Source organism: Pinus tabuliformis, chromosome 3_2 (assembly GCF_031772625.1).
Source record: "Pinus tabuliformis cultivar Carrire ecotype Pingquan chromosome 3_2, CPIR1, whole genome shotgun sequence".
NCBI lineage: Eukaryota > Viridiplantae > Streptophyta > Pinopsida > Pinales > Pinaceae > Pinus > Pinus tabuliformis.
This window is the reverse complement of record NC_142302.1, coordinates 160,342,445-160,366,936: the sequence shown is the minus strand read 5'-3', so window position 1 is coordinate 160,366,936 and position 24,492 is coordinate 160,342,445. Positions and strand designations below refer to the sequence as shown.

At 38.7% G+C, this 24,492-nt stretch overlaps 1 pseudogene across 1 annotated transcript in view; it reads right to left on the bottom strand.

Annotated features, from left to right (window-relative positions):
* LOC149180298 (ketol-acid reductoisomerase, chloroplastic-like) overlaps nt 1-22,198 on the bottom strand; it is a 65,477-nt pseudogene extending 43,279 nt beyond the window's left edge. Inside the window, exons 1-2 of the transcript XR_016256909.1 lie at nt 21,658-22,198; nt 21,449-21,541 (exon numbers count right to left, since the gene is read on the bottom strand). The product of XR_016256909.1 is annotated as a ketol-acid reductoisomerase, chloroplastic-like (transcript). The remainder of the gene's footprint in view (nt 1-21,448; nt 21,542-21,657) is intronic.
* Between the last annotated feature and the right edge of the window lie 2,294 nt (nt 22,199-24,492).

Below are 24,492 nucleotides of genomic sequence, written 5' to 3'. Positions count from 1 at the left end.
CTAACTCATTACAACTATGCTATAATCACATTAGACTAAAGTTTGCCTCACATTATTATCAAGCCCCAAAGACTATCAAACTTGCCTTGGTTTCAATATAAGTGCAGAAAGATTGTTTTTCTAGCCTTTTCCCCACCTCATAATACAATGGTGTTGTTTTATTTTCAAAAACACGCAATGTGTTGTTTTATTTTTACAGGCAATCTTACTATGACGACATTAGCATGCGTTCATCGTTCCCATTCGAAGGGAAATTAGATAACAATGTCTTCTTCAAAGGGTATGCTAGAAAACAAGGGATCTCTTTGTAGGTAAATTTTCTAACCACCACCATCATCCCCTATTGCCAACAAGCTACCCATGCAAAACCCTTGAAGGATATTAATAATTCACACTACTTAATACACTAATAATTGTTACATGCATAAACTATGAATAAAGACATTTTACATTAATAAGTAATATTAATAATTTATCACAAAATATTGTAATCATTCAATCTCAAGGCCAGTCAATGAGTACTTATGAGGTATACCATCACAAGTGTTCTCATAAAAAGTCACATTCATCATTGCAAATTTATACATATATATTTTCTCTCAAATTGATTTCCTTCCCCTCTCCTATTTGGATTGGATGCTTATATAGTTATTAAATAAGGTTGATCATAATGGTGGTATCATAGCGATTTTCACTCAAGAATCAAACTTCTATTAAGAGTCATAATAATAATAATAATGATGATGATGATAATGATAATAATTAATCACCAAGAGTCATAACCCATCAATCCCTTGACCAATTAATGAGTACTTAAACAATCAAGAGAGCTCTTATAAATAATCACATTCATTGTTACAAATATATATTTTCTCTTATATGACATAAGACCTAAAGGTCTAAGGTAAATTAGGTGAAGTAACTTCATGCCTAGGTTCAATTTTCATTGAGGTTAGATACTATGGAATAGGATATTGGATTCCCTCACATATCCAAGGTCATTACCCACAATAACATGTAACAAGATAGGTATTTTTGCTCGAGCATGTAGGGTGGGGCATGATTGTTGCCAACACTTAAGCTCAAACAATTAGTTCAATTGGTAGATGATTTTGGGTCAAAGTTCACAAAGGTCTGAAGATCAAATTGATCAAATGTCAGTTGACCAAGAGTTTATTATCCTCTATCTGAAAAATTGGGGAAGAGAGGGTGAATCTGTGGGTGACTAGCAAAGCACCATTGTCCTCATTTTGAACAAATATTACACAAGCAAGCAAGGGACTATATTTCTATGGAAAAAAATATATAATTGCTCTCCTTCTTTCCTTCTCTCTCCAAGCAGAGCCAATATTCACTTAGGTGAGAAGGATCCTCGAACCAATATCCACTTCAATGAGGAAGATCCTCAAGCCTTACTATACCACCTTTACTAGACACTTCCCTCTATACCGAATTTTTGTCTCTTGAGTTGGCCTCTACTAAATATGCTCAACTTTCCTCGGCCATTTGGGAGGCAACCTTTAAATCTACTCTCGCCTCACATGGTCCCCCTTCCACAAACTCGATTACTATTTTGTGTGTGGATGCAATCACAAAGGCTATAAGGCCCTCCATAGCCAACTTGAGTATGCCTTCACTCATGCTTACACTTCTTATCCCCTTCTCAATAAATCCTAATGTCAATTCCTTTGCCACAAGAAAACCTATTGTTGACTCCATCACCACAAGAAATGTCTTTTCATCTCACAGTGGAGACCTGAATTACGCAAACCTTTAACATTCTCCCAAAACCATCTAGTGCATCCTTTTTCCTTGCCACTCCCATGCCCCCCCCCAACTTTATCCCAACCCTAACTTTATCCCAAGATCTCCATGCTCTCTCCACATTATTATACTCAACAATTCCATTAACCTAATTTTGTGGTATTTTGTTGGACATTGATAGAATTATCATATCTTATCTCATACATCCACTACTATGATATCTTTGGGCAACTCCTAAGCCAGGTCATCTCTTTACCCACCTCTTACTATTTACTCAAACATGAAGATATCTAAGAGGCAATTAGAGAACTGAATATCAGCAAAGTAACAAATGGGGAGGGGTTTCCCATTAAGTTCTTCAAAGATAGCCTTTAACCTCTTGATTGTCACATTGTTGATCTATTTAATCATGTTGTCAGCAAAGGGTTTCAAAATACAATCTCATCACACCACCCACCTAACCCACAAATTTGTTCAAGTTCTAATCCTAACAATTATAGAACAATCATGGGTTCGTCACACGCTCTCGAAGCTCTATGCTATTACCCTCCATATGAATATATTTTAACATCTTGAGGGAGATGCATTCAAGCTAAACGACAAGTTGCATTCCAACCTAGGCTTATGATCAATGATCATATCCTTGCACTCTAAACCATTATTGAGGAGAAGGTAAATCAATCTTGAAAGTTTCTTATTGTTCATAAACTTTAAAAAAGTGTTTGACTTAGTCTCGCAAGAGACCTTGTGCCAAAGGGTCAAAGACACTGACATTTCTTAGACCCTCCTCACCACTATCATGCATTTCTTAAACACAACACATAGGATGTTAAATTTTATTGAGAGCATTATTAGGGTCACATAAGGGTGTTGATGTCCCCCACCTTGTTTAGGATTTTGAACCAATGAGATAGAGTCCTTCCTTCATAAGCATATCAAAGACAATGATGGGTGCCTTCTCCACTAGATTCTAATATATATTCTACTTTTTGTTGATAATTTGATTCTCTTAACCTCATTCCTAGAGTACCTACGACTAGATGCATTGGCCCTTATCTGTGATCTTCCAAAACTAATGATCAACCTAAGTAAAAGTTTAAAACCAAGGTTATGATCTTCAATGGGTCAAAAAATATCCTCACAAATCATCATTATTCTACAAAGGGGAGGTGATTGAGATCACCAATGCCTATACATACTTGGGGATACAATTTTAACAATCCCAACAAGCCCTATGAGTCCTTAGCCCAACTCCAGAGATCGTGTGTCCAAAACCATGCTGAGACATCTAATCCAAGATGTCTCTCATGGACAACACATTCCAACTGACAGTTCTTTACAGTTCGAAGGTTTAAGGGCCTTACCTATTAAGCTATGACTAAGCTATAGCTCAATGAGTTCAAAGCCTAATCCTTCAATGCATTAGCAAATGTACACAAACAGTTCCTCCACTAATCATTTTTGTAAATTTTGGTAGCTTAAAACTATGTTCAACAAAATCTAACTCCTACATCGTGCTCAAAGTTTTGTTCACTCAACAACAAGTCTACAAACTCTGCACTGACATCCATACCTAACCTATTGTTCTTCAAAGTACATTGCTTTGGATAGCCACCCCCCAAAGGCAGCACATTGTTGATTTGTGAGGGCCTTGGATCTTTTGAGGTCTATGAGTATTTCAATAGACAAACCCCCTCTACTCAAATACTTCCTTAATGCACTTGGCCACTTCTTACGTACTAAGCAAGGGTTGAACAAGGTCACCCAAGAAGACATATACAAGTCACTTGGAAAACCCCAATGAGCAAGCTACATCCAAAAATGACCTTTGTGGAAGGCACTTCATGTGTTGTGTAACTAATCAAAATTTAAGTAATATCTTTATAGTACAGTGATATTTGTACAAGAGACCTTGTCTATATACTAAAGGCCTATCCATGTGGCACAAAGATAAGGTTGGGGTTTATGCATCTTATTGTTATAAATTGAGATTCCTCCCTATCTTATGTATCTTTATCTTTACCAATATAATAACCAACATCACATTGTTATTCATAGATATGTCTTCCTCCATTTATCCAATTTTGCAAGGACTATCTAACCCTCAAGAATGTAGGTACCCCCATTGTTAGTATTTATATGTTTTATTATTTCCATTCATTAGTAAGTGTTGTTCCATTTAGTATTTAGGGATGCAACATGTAGTAAGGCGTCAGCCAACCTTTGCTAGTGGTGTGCTCAAGATCGTTTTTTTCAAGAAAAAAGAAACGCAAAAGAGAGAAAATGCAAGAAGTCATTGTCAGTTTGTAACTGAGGTTGAGTTCGTGGAGTGCTTCAAGATCTTCCCTAGTAAAATAAGAGAGATGTAGTGGTTGCAATTAGTGTAGAAAATTAATGATCTGCACCCCAACCCCAGTTTACAATTTTGCAAGTGTTTATTTGACCCAACCCACATGTTTTGTCATGCTAATATAATTTTCAATATGCATTCATTGTAAACATTTAATGTGTGCTTCTACTATTTTTCACATTTCCTATCAGCCGTAATTAAATTAAAATTTATAAAACCATTCAAGCATGAAAGACATTTTTTGGTCAAGGTGACCCCGAAAAAACCCCACAGCCTTTTGGGGAAAACCGGTCTTCAAAGGATGATTTTATTGCTTGAGAAAATTAGTCTAAGTACATAAAATTAACCACAATACTTATCTCCTTCAGCTGAAGCATTTAATTCAATTTCTGGAAATTTGTGCCCACTAAAAATAATTTACAAATTTCATGTCCATAAATTTTGCCTTGATATTAGTGCCAAATCTATCTCGAAAATAGTGCAAACTCAACCTTGAAATCTGTGTTGTAGATGCCTCAAAATTCGTGCATAAAGGTGCCTTAATTTTTGCATTGGAGGTGACTGTTGTCCCTCAATTTTCGTGTCAAGAAACTACTTTGAAATCAACATTGCCTGTAGTAGCAAACCCAAGATTTTTGCCTCAAATTTTGGGCCCAAACAATGGAGGAACAGTCCTCGAATTTTGTGCACATCAACCTTGAAACTCGTGCCTATGCCCTGGATTTTTGTGTTGTTGCTTCCTTCAACTGTGTGCCAATTGTCCCCTCGATTTTTGTGCTTGTCTCCTTGAAAATTGTGATTCTCAATGGCTGCCTCCTCCTAGTGCCAAATCTGTCTCAAAATTAGTGCAAAACTCAACCTTGAAATCTGTGTTGTATATGCCTCAAAATTCATGCCTAAAGGTGCCTTAATTTTTGCGCTAGAGGTGACTGTTGTCCCTCAATTTTTGTGCCAAGAAACTACTTCGAAAAAAATGTTGCCTATAGTAGCAAACCTGAGATTTTTGCCTCAAATTTTGGGCCCAAACAATGGAGGAACAGTACTCGAATTTTGTGCACATCAACCTTGAAACTCGTGCCTCTGCCCTTGATTTTTGTGTTGTTGCTTCCTTCAACTGTGTGGCAATTGTCCCCTTGATTTTTGTGCTTGTCTCCTTGAAAATCGTGATTCTCAATGGTTGCCTCCTCCTAAAAATGCGTGCTTCCTTTCTCTCGCTGCAAACCCTCCTTGAAGATCTCATTTTCTCCTCTCCCCTTGCTCTCTCTATAATCTCATGAGTAAATAACGAAGAATGAGCTCTCCCTTTTTTGTTTATCTCTTAGAAAAGATGGAATCCCTAAACCTAAGATCCAATGGTTGAGATTTAATCTCCAAATCTCAAGATGTGTGGTTGAGATCACTTTTCCCAAATGACCCCCCTCATACATTGGCCCCATTACTTAAAAGCTTCCTAGTACCTTTTTCAAGTCGTATACATTTTTCTAATTTTCACATAAAGTGATTTTCTCAACTCACTTTAATATTAGAAAAGTGAACTTAGTACTTTATACATAAAGTCAATTTATAAAGTGCAAGTGACTTTAATATTAGAAATGTACACATAGTACTTTACACATAAAGTTACTTTATAAAGTGCAAGTGATTTTACTATTAGAAAAGTACACGGTACACCACTTTTAAGTATCTCTTCCATCCATGACATTAATATAACTCATAAATGTCACCAAGATAAAAGTCATTAATGTGTCTACTAGGCTAAAAGGTATAATGCCTAGTAACACCTCTCCTTGGTATTATTTTCAACACTCCCTCTTACCAAGGAAGGTGTTGTTCACCACTCCCATCTTGTCTATGAAAAAGACATGCTTGCCTCTTGGCAAAGACTTGGTGAGAATGTCTCCTACTTGCTCATTAGTAAATATATACTCAAGCTTCACAGCCACTCGCTAAACCCAGTCTCTGATGAAGTGGTCTCTATATGTTTTGACCAATCATGAACTACTGGATTCTTAGAGAGTTTAATACAACTCTGATTGTCACAGTAAATCACAGTTGGTCTCAACGTTTGACCAAATAGTCCATGAAGCATCTTGTTAAGCCATAATGCCTCACATCCTACCTGACTAGCTGCCATGTACTCTACCTCTGTGCTGCTCAACGCCGTGACTTTTGTTTCCTACTGAACCATGACACAACTGTCGAGCCCAATGAGAAACAACATCCAGAAGTGCTCTTCTGGTCACTGACCCTACCAGCCCAATCTGACTTTGTGCAACCAATCAATCTGACCCCATCACATCTGACATAATCCCACCCATAATACATTGTACCTTGCATGTATCTCAACACACATATTTTGCAGCGACCTAGTGTACTCTCATGGGCTCCATCATATACTAACTCAATGTATTGACTGCAAAACAAATATCTGGTCTATTGTTGACCAGGTACATCAATAAACCGATCAGCTGATGATACAAGGTGGGATCCACTAACTCGAAATCAACATCATGCAGCTTCTTCTAGTTGGTGATCATAGGAGTAGCCATAGGCTTGCAACCATCCATATGGAACCTCCTCAAAATATCTCCTGCATACCTGCCCTGGCCCACAAAGATGTGCCCATCCTCCTGCCAAACCTCCATTCCCAAGTAGTAATGCATCAGCCCCATATCAGTCATATCAAACTCTGAAGCAAGATCTCTCTTGCAATGTTGGATGAGACTATCCTCCCCTGTAATAAACAAGTCATCCACATATAGTACCAGAATGAGTGGATCGTCACCTACCAAAATAAAGTATAGATTCGGATCTACATCACTCTTCTGGAAACCCAGTTGCTGCAAGTAGGCATCTATCCTCTTGTACCATGCCCTCGATTCCTGCTTCAATCCATACAAGGCTTTCTTCAGCCTACATACATGAGAATCACTCCCATACAACTCAAATCCCTCTGGCTCCTCAATGGGTACACCTCCTCTTGTATAGCACCGTTGAGAAAGGCGGTCTTCACATCCATCTGGTGAATCTGCCATCACATCTCAACTGCTATAGATATAACTGCTCTAATGGAAATATAACGAGCAATTGGTGCAAAGGTCTCCTCATAATCAACTCCCTCTACCTGTGAGAACTCTCGCGTCACAAACCGAGCTTTGGACATCTCAATGATGCCACCTGTAGCATGCTTGATCTTGTAGAGCTACCTGGAAGTCACAACTGACTTCCCATCAGGACGTGGCACTACCTCCTAGACATCATTCTTCATGATAGAAGAATATTCCTCCATCATGCATCCCTCCAGATCTGTTGTCTAGCGGCCTCCTCCAAACAAGTTGGCTCTATGTCTACAACCTCTGCCACGACGCCACCCAACCTCTCTAGAGGATTGCTCTCCCTCACTCACCACTTGGGTCTCCCCACTGCCTCCTGAGCCTCCTTTAGGGTCTCCCAAAGCCATCTTGGCTTTCTCTAATATGGACATTTAAATATTTTACAAAATATGTTTTGTTATTAATATATTTTTGTTTTAAATATCACATGTAAACTAACTGTAGAAAGAATTACACATCATGTAATATCAATAACACTATTTCATGTCATCTCCATATTAAGTACCGAAGAAATTACATTTCTTCCTTGTAAAAAGTAATACTTCTTTTTACTCATCTCCATATTAAGTAGTGAAAAAATTACATTTCTTCTTCATACTAAAAGGTAAATTATTTTATTTTACTTTTGGTTACTTTATATCTCTATACAAAGTTATGTAAAATTAAGGTGTAAATTTAAGTATTTTAATTATGGCCGACATTAATTTATTTTATTGTTATTATTTTTAATTTGTTAATTTAAATTATTATTTTAATATTTTTAAATGTAACGTTACGTGACAAAATCTCTCCCATACTAGGTTGCAGAGCGCCTCTCAGTGCAATAAGCATTCTCCCTATAATAAGGGTTCTCCCCATCTTTTATATATATATATATATATAACAACTACCTTCAAGCATTTAATCACAGAGATGTCTTTCTCCATCATCCAGATTAGCAAGTGTTATCCAACACTCAAGTGTGAAGATGCCACAATTGATATTATTTATGTTCTATCATTTCCATTTATTTGTAAGTGTCATCCCATTTAGCAATTACAAATGCAACATGAGGGAATTGAAGGGTACCCTCATTGTCTAACCTACATACATGCATCATCACTAATGTATATTCTTCATATTCCTCTAGACCATTTCAAAATGGGTTCACATAAACTTCAAGTGGAAACTAAGCACCAAATCGACCACTTTCTCATCTGTTGCCCCATTTATTACAAGATCCAATAGTAGTTCCACTATTTAATCAAGAAGTCGTCGACACTCTCCAATTTCTTCCAATATACAACCAAAGAAGTTTGGCTTTAAACTTAGAGGAGGGCCTTGGCCTTCATTCACAAAATCTCTAGCCTCCCCCTAAACTTAAGGGAGGTCCTAGGCCTTCATTCATAGAATATCTAAATTCCCCCCTAAACCAATGTCCATAGAACAATTATTCCTTTCTTCCAACACTCCAATTTATGAAGGGTATCAAAAGAGAAACTGATTCCAATTCAATGAGGGCCAAGGGGCATCTCTACATCCTTAGCAATCAAAAATGTTCATTGAGGACTTAGCAACAAGCTACCTCTTCCAAGTAGCAATGCATTACCTAGATTAAACTTGATCTTGACCAATTGTTAACTACCCCAAACTTGGTTTGATATTTCTTTATTCTATTTTAGCGCAATCCACTTATCAATCTAATCAATAATTATGACTTAGTGCAATCCACCTATCAATCTAATTAAGAATTATGACTAATCACTTAAGATTTAGGGAAAAGAATCAAACACTTATAAAAGGTTCTAGTAGGGGGACTTCACTAACGGAAATCCACACAATAATATGATCCATGTTTAGTAGTGATAGGCCAGAGACCAATTTGACAAAATAGAATACCCTAACCAAAGATATGCTTAATTCGTCACTGAAAAAGCCCTACACGAGTTCATACTAGACAGTTGCCTAGGACCCGCAATTGGATTTCCTCCTTCGTATAACCTGTTATTGTATCTTCACACTAACTTTGAGTCTGCTACAAGATCTGAACTTCAAGAATCTTCAAAATGGATTCACATAAACTTCAAGTGGAAGCTAAGCACCAAATCGACCACTTTCTCATATGTTGCCCTATTTATTACAAGATCCAATAGCAATTCCACTATTTAATCAAGAAGTCTTAGACACTCTCCAATTTCTTCCAATATACAACCAAGGAAGTTTGGTTTTAAACTTAGGGGAGGGCCTTGGCCTTCATTCACATAATCTCTACCCTCCCCCCCAAACTTAGGGGAGGCCATAGGCCTTCATTCACTAAATCTCTAAATTCCCCCTGAGCCAATGTCCATAGAACGATTATTCCTTTCTTCCAACACTCCAATTTATGAAGGGTATCAAAAGACAAACGGATTCCAAATCAATGAGGGCCAAGTGGCATCTCTACATCCTTAGCAATCAAAACAGTTCATTGAGGACTTAGCAACAAGTTACCTCTTCTAGGTAGCAATGCATTACCTAGATTAAACTTGATCTCGACCAATTGTTGACTACCCCAAACTTGGTTTGATATTTCTTTGTTCTATTTTAGTGCAATCCACTTATCAATCTAATCAAGAAATATGACTTAGTGCAATCCACCTATCAATCTAATTAAGAATTATGGCTAATCACTTAAGATTTAGGGAAAAGAATCAAACACTTATAAAAGGTTCTAGTAGGGGGGCTTCACTAATGGAAATCCACACAATAATATGATCCATGTTTAGTAGTGATACGCCAGAGACCAATTTGACAAAATAGAATACCCTCACCAAAGATATGCTTAAATCATAGCTGAAAAACCCCGACGCGAGTTCATAGTGGACAATTGCCTCAAACCCACAACTGGATTTCCTCCTTCTATAACCTGTTATTATATCTTCACACTAACTTTGAGTCTGCTACAAGATCTGAACTTCAAGAGTCTTCATCCTGTTACGACTCAAACTAGCAAGGTACCTAAGGGGGATCCCTAAAGGGAAAATGTTAGGCCAAGGGCAGGAAATGGAGACTTAGCCCACTGTCACCTCAACTAAGGCTTCCTTCTATTTACGGACTTTCGCTGATGGAAGGAAACCCGATATGTATGGAGTCACGAATGAATGATAAGTCAATGCATATGAGTGACCCAAACAAACCCTTTCCCATAAAAGTTTGAAAGATGGAGCTTGCTTGCTCACTAAGCAAGGTATTATGTATTCTAGGGAAAGGATGGGAGGATTTTGAGGATTAGGTTTATGGGAATAGGCTTGTGAAATAGTTCCCCAATCCCTAAAATCCTTGTTAGAATTAGTATCCCGAATGGTTCTTGAGGAACGATCTTTTAAAGGAGAGGGACCACACGGGGCCAAGTGGACCCGATCTAGGGTATGAGTAAAGTATGAAGCAACCAATAATATTCTTACCCTAGACAACGTGGGGAAAGGATCAAGGAAATAATTTCACTTGAAGATGTTGTCTTGACCCTATGAGGCACTAGCCTTGGGGATGGCAAGGCAAGTTTTGATCATGAAGCTAGGACTTGACTTTTCTCCCAACTACATTATCGAAATGACTTCAAAATTGGAGGAGAGCTAGAGGAAAAGCCAGCGTAGGAGACCCTAGGAGATCAAATTTTTTTGATGGCTAGTTTGTCAGAAAATTGATGCCCTAGCTACCCTAATGTGGCTAGGTCAAGAGGAAGCAACCTTGCAGCTTTTATACTTCGATGTGCAAGAGGAATGGCTAGTCAAGATCAAATTTTACCCCTAAGAGATTTCGTTCACATTACATGGCCCATACAATGAAAGAATGCTATAATAGAGACAAATTCCACGATATTAAGCAGTAAATGCATGCAACAATTAGCCCTAGAACAGTGAAAATCCCAGTCCAACATATATGACATAAGTAAACAAGAATAACATCAAAGGTACATACTTACATGTAATAGAGTATATCCAGCCATTCATAATTGACAATAAAGAAGCTCCAAGAGAAGATTAGGACCCCGTATAGGGAGACCAAACCCAAAATGGAAATCATCTGCAATCTTGCATAAGATCCAATGATGCATCCCCTAGCCTTCCAGTACAACAAGTCATTAGAGAAATCAAGTAAATGAGCTTACCTAATCATGGACCACAGGGGGGGACTTCATAATAGCCTGCCCTTCCATAATGGGCTTCGGGATGTGCCAATGTCTCCTAAGCTCCAAATGGGGTTAACCAAAGTATCCTAATAGGTGGTTTCTACTTCTAAAAGGGATAATATTCAAGTTACATCCTTCAAAAGGTGGCAGCATGTGACAGATATGGTGAATGAAGTAGGGGATGAGAAGGGGCAGCCCTGGGTCACATGTTGGGGTACAAGGGTAGCTAATAAGAGGGAAGCACACACTTGGGTTTATAATGTGTAGGAGGGAGCAATCGTGGTACATGAAGTGCCCCGACCCCTATTTTTCCACCCTTCTTTTATGCCTTTTGCCTTTTTATGATTTTCTTTAATTAACTGCTCGGGACTCAAAGGGGTTAGAGCATGATGTATAAGATATAGCAGTGAATTCCCCCTTTTAAGGTGGGACCGTTCATCGCCCACCAGGGGTTGGGACAATCATGGGTTCATATATGATGAAGGAGACTCACGGAACCTATAGGAACCAAGGTGATGGCCATGATGATTAGGTAGAGCTCATGTATTGGCTTTTGCCCTCGTGCTTAAATGCTTTTGTCCCAACCATCTTTTGCATTTTGTGGTACATTTTCCTGTTGAATGTGGCCATATATGCTTTTAACTTTCTTTTCAACTGCATCAATCTTGGGCTTCATTCCAGGCCATGACCCAAGTTGTGGGCAAGGGGAAGGGACAGGCTAGCCCTATCTGGACCCAATGGAGGAATGTAGACCCAAGGGGGGAAATGATGGATGGGGTAATAATGAATGGAAAGAGGGTAATATAAGCGGATAAGGGAGCACAACCATGCAACCAAAATCAGGGTTTCTCGTGAAATACCATCCCTAGAACCAAATGATCAGTAAAAGAGATCCCACGAGACTAGAATCTAACGTTAATTCCTAAAAGGGGTCTAGGGGACAGAAGCACAGACCTAAGGAAAAATGATGGATAGGGTAATAATGAATGGAAAGAGGGTAATATAAGTGGATAAAGGAGCACATCAATGCAACCAAAATCAGAGTTTCTCGTGAAATACCATCCCTAGAACCAAATGATCAATAAAAGAGATCCCACGGGACTATAATCCAAGGTTAATTCCTAAAATGGGTCTAGGGGACAGAAGCACAGACCTAGCCCATTCTTTCCGCCAAATCCCCCCATTAATCCATGCCCAAAAGTGTCCATGATAAGCAAACTATACAGTGCTGAATTTCCAAATGATAAGGCATCCCTTTAGATTCGGGAGGCCCACCTTCAAACATACAATCATGGCAGATGGGCGAGCGACCACATGGCTGGCTCAGGTGGCAGAGAAGATGGCACAATGAGCTAGTTGATGGCTGCAAGGGGCTGTTGGCTACCGGTTGACGACCATCTTAGAGAAAAAAAAATCTCCTGGGGATATTACCCACAAAATGGTGGGTAACACATCCTATAGAAGGACACTTTGCATCTCTCACATGATTGTACAGGAAGTCATTTCTTCACAGAAGATAAATTTGTTCTGCCCTGAATGTCACAATGTCAGCTTCGAGAGGTCTCACCTGGCCTTAGAACTTGGACTACCTAGCCACAGACCCTAATTCGGTGATTATAGACTTTGCTTTTAAGCGACAAAGGACCTCAACTGCCCAAAAGGTCCATTAGTATGCCGTAAAGAATTATTGGAATTCTCTGCCCTGCTTCTATTATGTACTAGAAATTTTTGAAAATGCTTCAGGATAAGAATACGGCCTCGATACAAGGGTATATTTGTACTTTATCAATCTCAAACCAACTCCACAAAGAAATTTGGGTAGTCTTCCTCAAACTTGGGTCTGTTACCACAAAATATCTCGGTTATCTCAAGCAACCTTGCCAATCCACTACAGAATGCTCAAGATTGTTTTCCATAGATGACTTCACTAGTACCTCAAGCTTAGGTTTGTGTTATAGGAGGCCTCAACTACTTCAAAATGAACCACAATTCTGGCCTAGGGTAAATTTCATCCAGCTCAAAGAGGCTAACCTTTCTTTCCCACAGAATCTTTCCACAAATTGATCTTGATGTTCCTTGTGTAGAGAAATTCTTGTGCCAAGACAAGATAAAAACAAATACAAGATGAAAAGAAATTTATCCATTGGAGTGGAATCTTTCACCACCGAAATTGATAGGAGGAAAGGGATCTTAAAACCCTCAGAGCCTCAAGCTCAAAGACAAAAAGAGATGAACATTCCAATTCAATGATGATTCAAACAACATTGGACGAAGTGGGGACGTTTTTTGGAACCAAGGATGCAAAAGCGTCATTTCTAAAAAATATAGGAAGCGAAGCATCTCCGAAGCGTCTACTATATATATATATTAAAAAAAACATCCCAAATACCAAATTAGTTGTAGAAGACATGAAAACATGCATATTTTTACATAAATCAAGATAGATATGGCATCCATGATTCCATTGTACATCAATGATTAATTATTCGAGCATCAACCATCTAGATTCTAGCAATTACAAACATACATCAAATTTTTAAGCATATCATAAAACATAAAACATTTAGAAGATAAAATCATCAAACATTCAAGTAACTTATCTAGCAAGTGAGCAATTGTCAACATGAGTCATATCCAAAATTCAAATAATAATGTTTACAAAATAGGGCAATAGGCCACCACCAAGACTCAAGTACACACTAAACTAGGAAGAGTAAGACAAAAAAAAAGTTCAAATTCACAACAAGACTCCAAGTCTAATCTATGACAAAAGTAGTAAATTGTGAATATATCAAATAATCTCTCCTACTTCCACCACAAAGGGGATGTGAGCCTCCACGTGGTGGCAATGAAGAAGACAGTGGCTCTGGAAGTTGTGGCAATAGAACTGATGAAGATGAAGCCCATGTTGTTGGTGTTGAAGCATGGAACCTGGGAACCAAGGGATCAAATGGGGGTTGCATCTTGACTCGATCATCATCATCTTAGATAAGAGCATCCTCCAACTGCTATAATCGCAACACTCCATCCTCCAAATTGGGCTCCTTTGGATTTTTGTCCCAAACCTTAAGGTTTTTATTTATTAGTCTTTGAATCATCACAGTAATGGGACAACAATCACAAGTTGTAGCGAACATAAACCAATCTCTCTGCCCAGTCTAAACTCAACATTCCTTTTAACGCAGTGGATGAAATAATAAGAGTTTCAACACCTCTCTATAGAAGAAGTTGTTGGACACCTGATCCTCAATGGGTTAGTGTGGAAGCCGAATAGACAAAAGCAGTCCAAGAGACCTTGGGATGTGAAACCCAACAGTCACAACATGTACTATAGATGTAAATCATTTGTTAATAAAAATTGTACTCTCATGTTTTATCTTTCATATTTCTCTTGCTGCCCATGTGTGTTTAACATGGTATCAGAGCAAGCGTATTCCTGCCCTATGTGCAGATCATTTCTGCCATCTCTTATGAATATTTTCTCCCCAAAATTCTCGCTGCCACCTCTGTCTATCAGATCTGCTACTTACATGCACCAAACCGTTTCATCTAAAATGTCTGCCATTCTGAATCTGCTCAGTGGTAATAATCTGCTCTCTGAGTGATAATATGGGTAACGTTTGGTATTCCCATCGAATACCTGCTCCTACAGTGTTGTCAACGTTCCATTAGCGTTCCTTTGCCAGCTACTCTACTCAACGTCTCTCTGACTTCTGTTGCTCAGACAACACCAAAATTCTCCTTGCCACCCTAACGTATCTGACAGTTCTGCCTGATTCTCTCTGTGTCAAATTAAAACCCATTTTTGCATTGAGCGCACTTCAAAGATGTAGCAACACCCTTTCAGGTTTACTCTTGTTCCAGAAGAATCGAGAGAACAATTGGTACTCGAGAAGCAGCTCTACTTGGCCGGAGATTTCAAAGAATTTTGATTCTGTAACGATCGAAAAAGGCTCTCACCGTGATTATAATATTGTTGCTGAAGAAAATGGCGGTCCTCTCGTTGTGAGCATGCTGCCACCGCCATTGCCCAAGTCTCCTACTGATTCATGGCTCCGACGAGCAATGCCTTTAGTCATTGCCTCTAATTCCATGAATCATCGCCATTAAATCGAGGACTTCGCTGAGCAACAAAAACGCGTCCAGATGAAGTCGACGCCACGTGGGAAGCCATGTGATATATCAAAATATCACAACATGGAAGATTTTTGCATTTAAAAAAAAACAAATCGAAGATTGCGAAGATAATTGAAGCCTAGTCGTTTTCTACTTCCTGGACATCGTATCGATTCTGCAGAAAATTGGACCATTATCGCGTGCGTTCGAAAGCTTACAATCAGCCTCCAAAGATTGTGAGGAGTTAAGAGCGTTTAAGGAATTTTATTGGGAATGCAATGAAGATGTCACAGTTCGATGGTAAGAGACCTTTAGAATATTCATTATGTGCTTGATTTTCATTTATTATCTGATGGGCATGGAATGTAAGGTTACGGCAATATGTATTTCAATACAAATGTACCAGTTTCCACTATTTCAGAAATTTACCTGGATTTAACCACCTGCGGGGAAATTGGGTTTGAATAAATCAATAAGATCTGCAATGTATCAAAAATTTGTTTATTAGAGATACCATTGAAGAAATTTACCTTCTCTGTCGTGGGCAAATGGGTTTAAACCAAATCAAAATGGTCTGCAATGTGTCAATTAACTAGAATTAGGCTCTAAGAGCTGAGGTTGGCTGGGAATTAACCACAGTCAGTGTCGAAGGAAGGAAGGAAGTAGGCGTGTGAAGAGCACGTCTGGTCTGGCTCTCGCCCTTCGCTTCTTCCTTTCTAGGTTTCATTTGTGAAGCAGAAAACTCCCGGGATTCCAATCCGAATTCCTCCAAGGCAATGGTTCGGCATTGACATTGAGAAAAGCTACCGACATTCGTTTCTTGTGTGCGGTTATAAATTATCATGATGACTCGAAGATATTGACACATTATGCTGATTAAAAAAAATGAACATCAGTGAATGATCCTCTTGTCCTAAGTCGCACAAGCTGCATTTTCAGATCACTGATCCAGTTGTCCAAACAATATAAATCACATTGACAGATGTCTTGGATGTTTGCTCCAATTGTATAAGTAATTTACGTTAGGCGGCTTCCCTATAGGCTGGTCAGTTTCCACTTTCGGGCGGAGCAGTGGCCTTTTGGGATTAGACAATGACCCATAAGGCTCTGAAAGCATCGTAATAACGTTAGCCATTGATGGGCGAAGATTTACATCGGTTTGTGTACAGAAAACCAACATGAATGCATCTAGTGGCTTCCTCCATATCGCATGATTGAATTACTGTTGGATTGAGGACAGACTGATAAAGGTTTTGTGGCTATAATAATCTTGTGTATTGATGCCATGAAAAGGCACGGTTTCTCAAGAACAGAAATGCCACATATATATTGATGATGTCTAGTTAAAATAATTAAGGAATACTCAAGTTGTATTGGTACAGTAAGCAAGGTTTCACAATTGCATTTCCTTGTCACTGTGTTCTTGTAGCAGTACACTATAACTCTGTCACTGGAACAATCACTTCACCTTTGATACAGTGTTTTAGCATTCAAGTGCAGTGATATCAAATACTCATATATTGTACTGATCATTATCAAATACACAATTTCAGTGATATCATCATAGCATCAAATTTAAGGTCTTCAACAATAACGTAGCTTCATCATCTCATTTTTTATATGGATTGTAATAGGTGCTTGTTGGTTGCACACTGATCATTTGCTGCACATTCATAAAGGATATTGCTAGTGGGTGTCACTTTTTTGCATTGAGTAGTAGTTGTGATCAGTTTTTAAGGTGTAAATATGACATTAAAGAAAAAATGGCCAAAATCAATGAAGTATTAGAGTTCATCAAAACTCTGATATTGTCTACTACTCATGATACATTAAAAATCAGCAAAGTTTCTCGCACAGACATTCAGGTCTGTCTACAAAATGCACAAGAGAAAATTGATTTTTTGCAGCTCGAATCTCAGCGACAACAAGAAGACTTAAAACAGAGGAATCATTTTGAACATGTTTTTGTTCAGAACATTGAGACTGCAACCCATTAGAATCAAGTCAATAATGTTACAATTGGTTCAGATTTAGTACCCAAGAAAGCAGCAATTGTACATGCAGATGCAGAAACTCAGTCTGCACTTCCCAAGCCCATCATCAGACCTTGGGAACAGCTTGTCCACAACAAGCACAGAACTGGTCTTGGATATGACAAGGACTTGTCCTTTCATATTCCAGACTACTCAAAGCCCATTCAGTTTTAGAGTGTTGGATTCCTTCATGACAGTTCACATCCAGCTATTCCAGATGCCCCTCTTCCACAGCAACAACAACAACAGACTGTGAAATGCCAACACTGTGACTGAGTTGGCCATTTGAAAGATCACTGTTTTGATCTTCATCCATGTAAGCACCGTCATAAAACCACCCATTCTTCACACAGATGCTTCAGAAACAAACATCCTGCAAGAACAAATATTCATCTTGGATGGATCGCTTCTTGGCAATGGGCATCAACAGCCAAGAGGATATTCCAATCACATGTCAAAACTTGTTCCAGAGTATTGAACAGTCTTACAGTTGAATTTGCTCCATCATCTCACCTTGTATCTGACAGGGGGATGCGAAACCTAACAGTCACAACATGTACTATAAATGTAAATCATTTGTTAATAAAAATTGTACTCTCATGTTTTATCTTTCATATTTCTCTTACTGCCCATGTGTGTTTAACAGAAGTGTTTACCACCTATGATAGCACCCGCAATGCCAAAGTTTGTAGAAGTGGAGTAGCACCTCCATGCATGGTCCACCACTCAAGAAAAGAAAAAATCTCTCAATCTCTAATTGTATGCATGCTCCCAAATGGACCAATGCTAAGTGTATAGTTGCTCAAATGTTTTCGTAGCATGGTAGACTCCTCATTAGGAACTAATTTATCCAATGTTTTCATATAACTATTTAGAACCTATGGATCTAAGTGTGGTTTTCTCCTGCTCCCTCCCCCAGGTGTTGGTGTTGGTGTTGAAAACCATGATGGATGATACTATTTATGTGTCAGAACATATGCTAAGGCATGCAACGGAATGTTTAGCATATCCCATCGTTTTTCCACGTCTACATGAATATAATTGCCCAAGGTGATATCTCTAGGATCAACAATGTCTTTAATCTATCCCAACATGCTATCCATTTGCTCATAAACCTCCCCAATTATTGGCCGATTTGAATCTACAAACTTGATCATGTAATAAATTGGTTTAGTGAATTGCAAAGCATATTTAATCTGTGACCAAAAGTAATTGCCAAGAATAGTGTCCTTGGCTACATTAGCACCATCTCTATCAGTGTTGATTTCCTCCCATGATTCAGAGGTCACCATATTAGTTAAAGTTTGGCTCACCTTCACCAGCCGCCTAAAGGTGAGGTAATAACTTGCAATTCTTGCTTTTGCAAGTTTAAGCAACTACAACTTGGAGTTTCGAGTAAGTGCCATAAAAGTAGTTCACCCTTGTATGCCCTATGATAAATTTAATGAGTTGATTCCCTCTCTTATAAAGCTCATTAATCCATCCACATTCTTTTTGCTTCACAATATCATGAATCAAAAAGCTCAATGTGTGCACCAAACACCTGAACCAAAAGATGTGTGGACGAGTACGCTCAATAATTTTTCCTGTTGCGTTACAATTTGTTGCATTATTAGTGATCACTTGGACCGCATTATTAGGACCACTAATGGAAGAGTCGTGACATGTAATAAACACTGCACCACTAGTAGAAACACCACAAAAAGTTAGATTCTAACGTTTGTCCACCCATCTGATACAGTGGATACCCCCAAAATCCACCCACTCATTTGTAAAACTTGTTAAAGCTCTTTGAACCTTTGCTTTTTCTATTTCTAGTAACTTTGTTCTCATAGTTGGGGCTCTTGTATCCTTTTGGGGATTCATTGATGGCCTTAACCATATCATGCCAATAGGGAGAGCGAAGCACATTCGCAAGCACAAAGAAATTGGACTATCTTTCCATCCACATCATCCCTCCCAGCAGCATTCAAGAAATCCCCTATTGTTCTTCTACTTCCAGAGGTTGAAGAAGTACCATGAGGAGATGAGCTACCAAATCTAGAGGTTGCACTTGATTCAAAATGAATTTTTTGTTTCTTGTATTTCTATTATGCAACCTCCTCTATTTGGATGTATTTTCTTCTTTGTTCAACAAGAACCTTTGGGCAAATTGTTATCCCCACGACACACCTTTTGTCATCACTATCCAACACCCCACAAAGATGCCTCCTCACATGGTATATGAACCACTATATGGTTTGCCTCCATGACAACCATGAGGGCACAAAAACTTGTAGCTTCCACCACCTTTTTCCCCTTGAAGTTTGGTCACAAAATCCCACAAGGGTGTCAATGCAGCTTTCCTCTCTAGCATTTCAGTTATCTTCATCCCCTTCCTCTTAAAACCATTCCTCCTCATCATGCATTGGGTCACTCATATGGGGACCACTATCCTCTTGTTCTTCTTCCCTTTTATTCCTACTCCCCCTTGCCATCATGAAAACCAAAAGCGGAATGATACATAGAAGCCAAAAGAACACCATTTTGGAATATGAATATAGATGGGCAACCTGCAATTAAATGAGCAAGAAGAAAGAATGGGAAAGAGTAGCAGAGGGAGGAGAAAAAATACAAACAACCACAGAAAAATGAGGGAGTTTGGGGTTTGCACTTACCTCTTTATCTCTTGTAGATGGAAGCCCTTCTTTACTCCTCTAAGCTCCTCCTCCTCCGCTACTCCTAGCTCCTTCTCCTTCACTCCTCCAAGCTCTCATCGAGCTTCTCTTCTCCAAGCTCTCTTCTCCTCTCTTCTCCAAGCTCTCCAAAAATAGAAGAGTGATGAAATGAGAGGAGGAAATAAGTGGGGGAAATAAGCTTATCCCCATCTATCATTTCCTAACTCAAACTAAATCCGCCCCAAACTTAATTTAGACCCAAAAAAGGACTCATGAGTTTGTTTGGCATCATTCCTGACTATTGTTTATCAACACATTATAAACTGTGAGCTGCATGATACAAAACAAATATATATATATATAAAGCACATAGATCTAGAATTAAGTTGGACCTTGAACTAATGCCAAATTACCAACTTCTTGAGGCAAGATGGTTTAAATATGTGCATATTGCAACTTCAATATAGCTCACGTTTTAGTCGGCAGTGAGAAGCCCCAAAAATAGATCATTTTTTATAACGAGCGAATAATACATCTAAAACACCAGACTCTGCCACAATTTGGTTTCTAATGTGCAAAATGTGAAGCCCCATAAACCAAACTGTTGAATAAATCTGCCACTTAATTTCCTAACCCTCGCATATGCGGTTGATTGCTTGGACTTTGTGGACTTTGTGATACTCTGCAAGACTATGGATTCCCTTGGTATAGCAAGGCAAGGATGCAGTCTCAAGGTGTCGATTCTCGAATTGCATACTACAAAGGGGTTTTGGAGCCATTTATTCCAATAATTTAATCCCTTGTTGTGAACAAACATAACAATTAAAGGCCTTATAAGAAAGCTTGAGTAAGGACAGAGATAAAATCTTAAGATTAACATAAAATGGAACACCATGACAATAAAAACATGGAAATAAACTTGAAACGTTGAATTAGAAATTCTGGCCTAGCTAGCACCAGACTCAAAAGTTCGTTTTAGCTAAGAGCAACCTTTTAGCACTTAGAAAATGGGAAAGATGGCAGATCTTTCAAAATGCGACAATTGGACAGTTGGAAAGGGTTGACTAATTAAAATAATAAAACCCTTTGTTATGCCTCTTCGCGTAAGGGAACCTGGCCGTGACGCAAAGCCTGTAAAGAGTTTCCTGGGTTTAACTACCAAATGATATGATCAGCTACATCTTTTACACAAATAGGTAGACGGGTGTCAGTGAGTGAGTGGATGTGTGTTGTGAAGAGGGTACGGTGGAAAATTGAAGAAAAACTACCTGAGAACCCCAGCCAATGACTCCGATCTGTTTGATGCCTTTGAAAGCCTTGGGGAGCAGCTCGAACAGATCTCTCCCTCCTCTCACAATATACTGTGCACACACAACAATATACAGAGCGACGACCACATTATATATAGAAAATATATCCGTAGAAAATTATATAGAAGCTATCAAACATAACTTTGTTTAGATGTTAACAGCAATACCTCATCTTGGCCAGCAAGCGTGACCTTCTCTTTCTTGAAAACATCGGTTTGGAAATCGATGCGCGAAGGCGTTTTGGTGAGAGGGGCGGCCACCATGTGAGCACCCAGGGCTCCCCCTCTGCCGCGGCCCCTGGTATTTAACCCCCAGTTTAACTTAGTGGGGATTTGCACTCCCTTTAACGACTGTGAACAAAACCCCAAATTACAGGGGCCGTTGCGCTTCTCGGCCTGGGCGCTGCCATTGCCATTAGTCACAGCAGCAGCGATGCCGATCGATGCACCCACTGTCACAGCCGCCATCACCACTGCACACTATCTCCCAGCGAACAAAAAGACAAGCACGCGCACTTGAAAGTGGCAGAAGAAATGAGGGAAGGGAAGTGAAAGGAAGAGTTCCGCTCCTTTCTGTGAGTCCTTGTATAGATCACGATTGCCCTCCTTTCTCTCCGGTCACCTTTGGGTAGCGACGGGATGGAAGGTCTAGGGTTTAGGGCTTTCCTCCTTTGACAAACACAAGTTCCAAAACGCTCATCCTTATCCTTGCCACCATATGTATGGTGTCATGAAAATATTTGTAAAATTCTTATACATGTGTAGTGTTCTAAAAATATTTGTAAAATTCTTATAATCGAACAACCCACGCTTCAAAACACCTATCCGGTCAACTACACGTTTCCAATCACTTTGCCATACTGATTGCCACGTCACTCCATACATTATTTATAACGTATAAACCAGGAGAGGAAATCGGAAAAAATTCAAGCAAATTGTTTTCCAAAACACATAAATTATTCATGGCCCCTCATTGTATGGAAGAAGTGGGAAAGAGTTAACCAGCCATCCCCAGGGTATTTAATGTCTGGGGATATGTACGCAGGTTAACGCGATAACACACGAAAGCCAAATTTTAACATTAATTAATATTTTGGTTTTCGCGTGTTATCGGACTAAGCTACGTACATATCCCTGAACATTAAATATCTTGGGGATGACTGATTAGCTCTTTCCGAAGAAGAGTGCACTCATGCTTAAGTCTCTTGTTAGAGCCAAGCAATTTGTTTTACGAAAACACACATAACTTATTCATGGCCCCCCCCATTGTATGGAGGAAGAGTGCAATCCTGCTTAAGTTTCTTGTTTTACAACTATTAGCATTTATCTTAAGCCTACACTCTTGTATACACGTTTTCACATGACGGAGAAACTCAAGGTTTTACAATGGTGTAACGAAAATAACTATTATTTAAATGATTTTTAAAAATAAAATGTTTGATATTTAATTAAATAATAAATATAAATTTAGGTGAGGTTATACAAGTGTGTAAATATTACACTCTTGTATACACGTTTTCACATGACGGAGAAACTCAAGGTTTTACAATGGTTTAACGAAAATAATTATTATTTAAATGATTTTTAAAAATAAAATGTTTGATATTTAATTAAATAATAAATATAAATTTAGGTGAGGTTATGCAAGTGTGTAAATATTACACTCTTGTATACACGTTTTCACATGACGGAGAAACTCAAGGTTTTACAATGGTTTAACGAAAATAATTATTATTTAAATGATTTTTAAAAATAAAATGTTTGATATTTAATTAAATAATAAATATAAATTTAGGTGAGGTTATGCACGTGTGTAAATATTAATGGGGTTTTTACCGAAATTATAAGGAAAATGTTGAAGAAAATATGGAGAAGAAAATTTTGAAAACTTATAGACTTTGGTGAAACCATTTTTTTTTGGGGGGATGTGGAATTGATGTTGCTTTTGAATGTAATGGTTCTGGACAGAATTAGTAGAAATATAAATGCTCTTTTTATAAAAAAAAAAAAATATATATATATATAAACATAGGTAGATGAACAAGGAGGAGAAATCCTTAATCCATTGTACCAAAATATTTAGTTGGTTAATTTTCAATGCACAAGTCGTGAGGGTCAAAATGACATACTTCCCTTTGAAGATGTTTTGACACGGAAAAAATTTAATCATGGAGGAAGAGGTTGCATCAAAAGAGGAAGAGGTATTTCATTCCCCTAGAAACACCAATAGTTATCAAGGATCTTTGGTTTATGGATCTACGAACAAAAAATCAAAGTGTGAAAAGGTAATTCATGAAAAACCACATAAGAAAGTAGGTCGTCGCACTAATAGAGATGTTAGAAGAACACAAGCAAAGAAGGATAAAGAGTTAGGCTCTCAAAGGTTAATGGAAGTGGCCTTTCAAACAAAACCAAGACAAGACTCAATAAATCATCCATAAATCTCTCATGTTTTTTCAAAGTAGATTTGCTTTTGCTTTATGTACAAAATATCACCTATTCAACCCACTCGGAAGATGGAGCGAACTTTCTGCTCTGAAACCCTAGCTGAGAAGGGTTAGGGCACTCCCTTTGCTACAAACGATCTGTTAGCATCGCCTTCCTACGTCGAGATTATCGCTATGGATGACAGCCTACCTCGTCACCTCATCTCCTGCGTTGTCAACCCGATTCCCTACCTTCTCGTGTCGTCGTTGTTGGTTGTCTACCGAGTTTTGGCGATGGATGTCGACGTGGTTGACTATTCAGAGGATCCGCACACCAAAGGGTCCATCTGGACTACCCCGAGGTTTTCATCGGTGAGGACGGATAATGGAACACCAGGCATAGTCGCTCCATCTCTGCAGTATCTCTCTTGTAGTCGTTACAACCCTGGACCCTCCTCGCTTCCTACTCAGTGCGCCGATTTTTCCATAGGTTCGTCGGGTCTCAACTGCCCTCCCCACTCGCCGGCAACCCTAACTTATCTCATATCTTGCATTCCCTCGTATCCTACTTTTGATT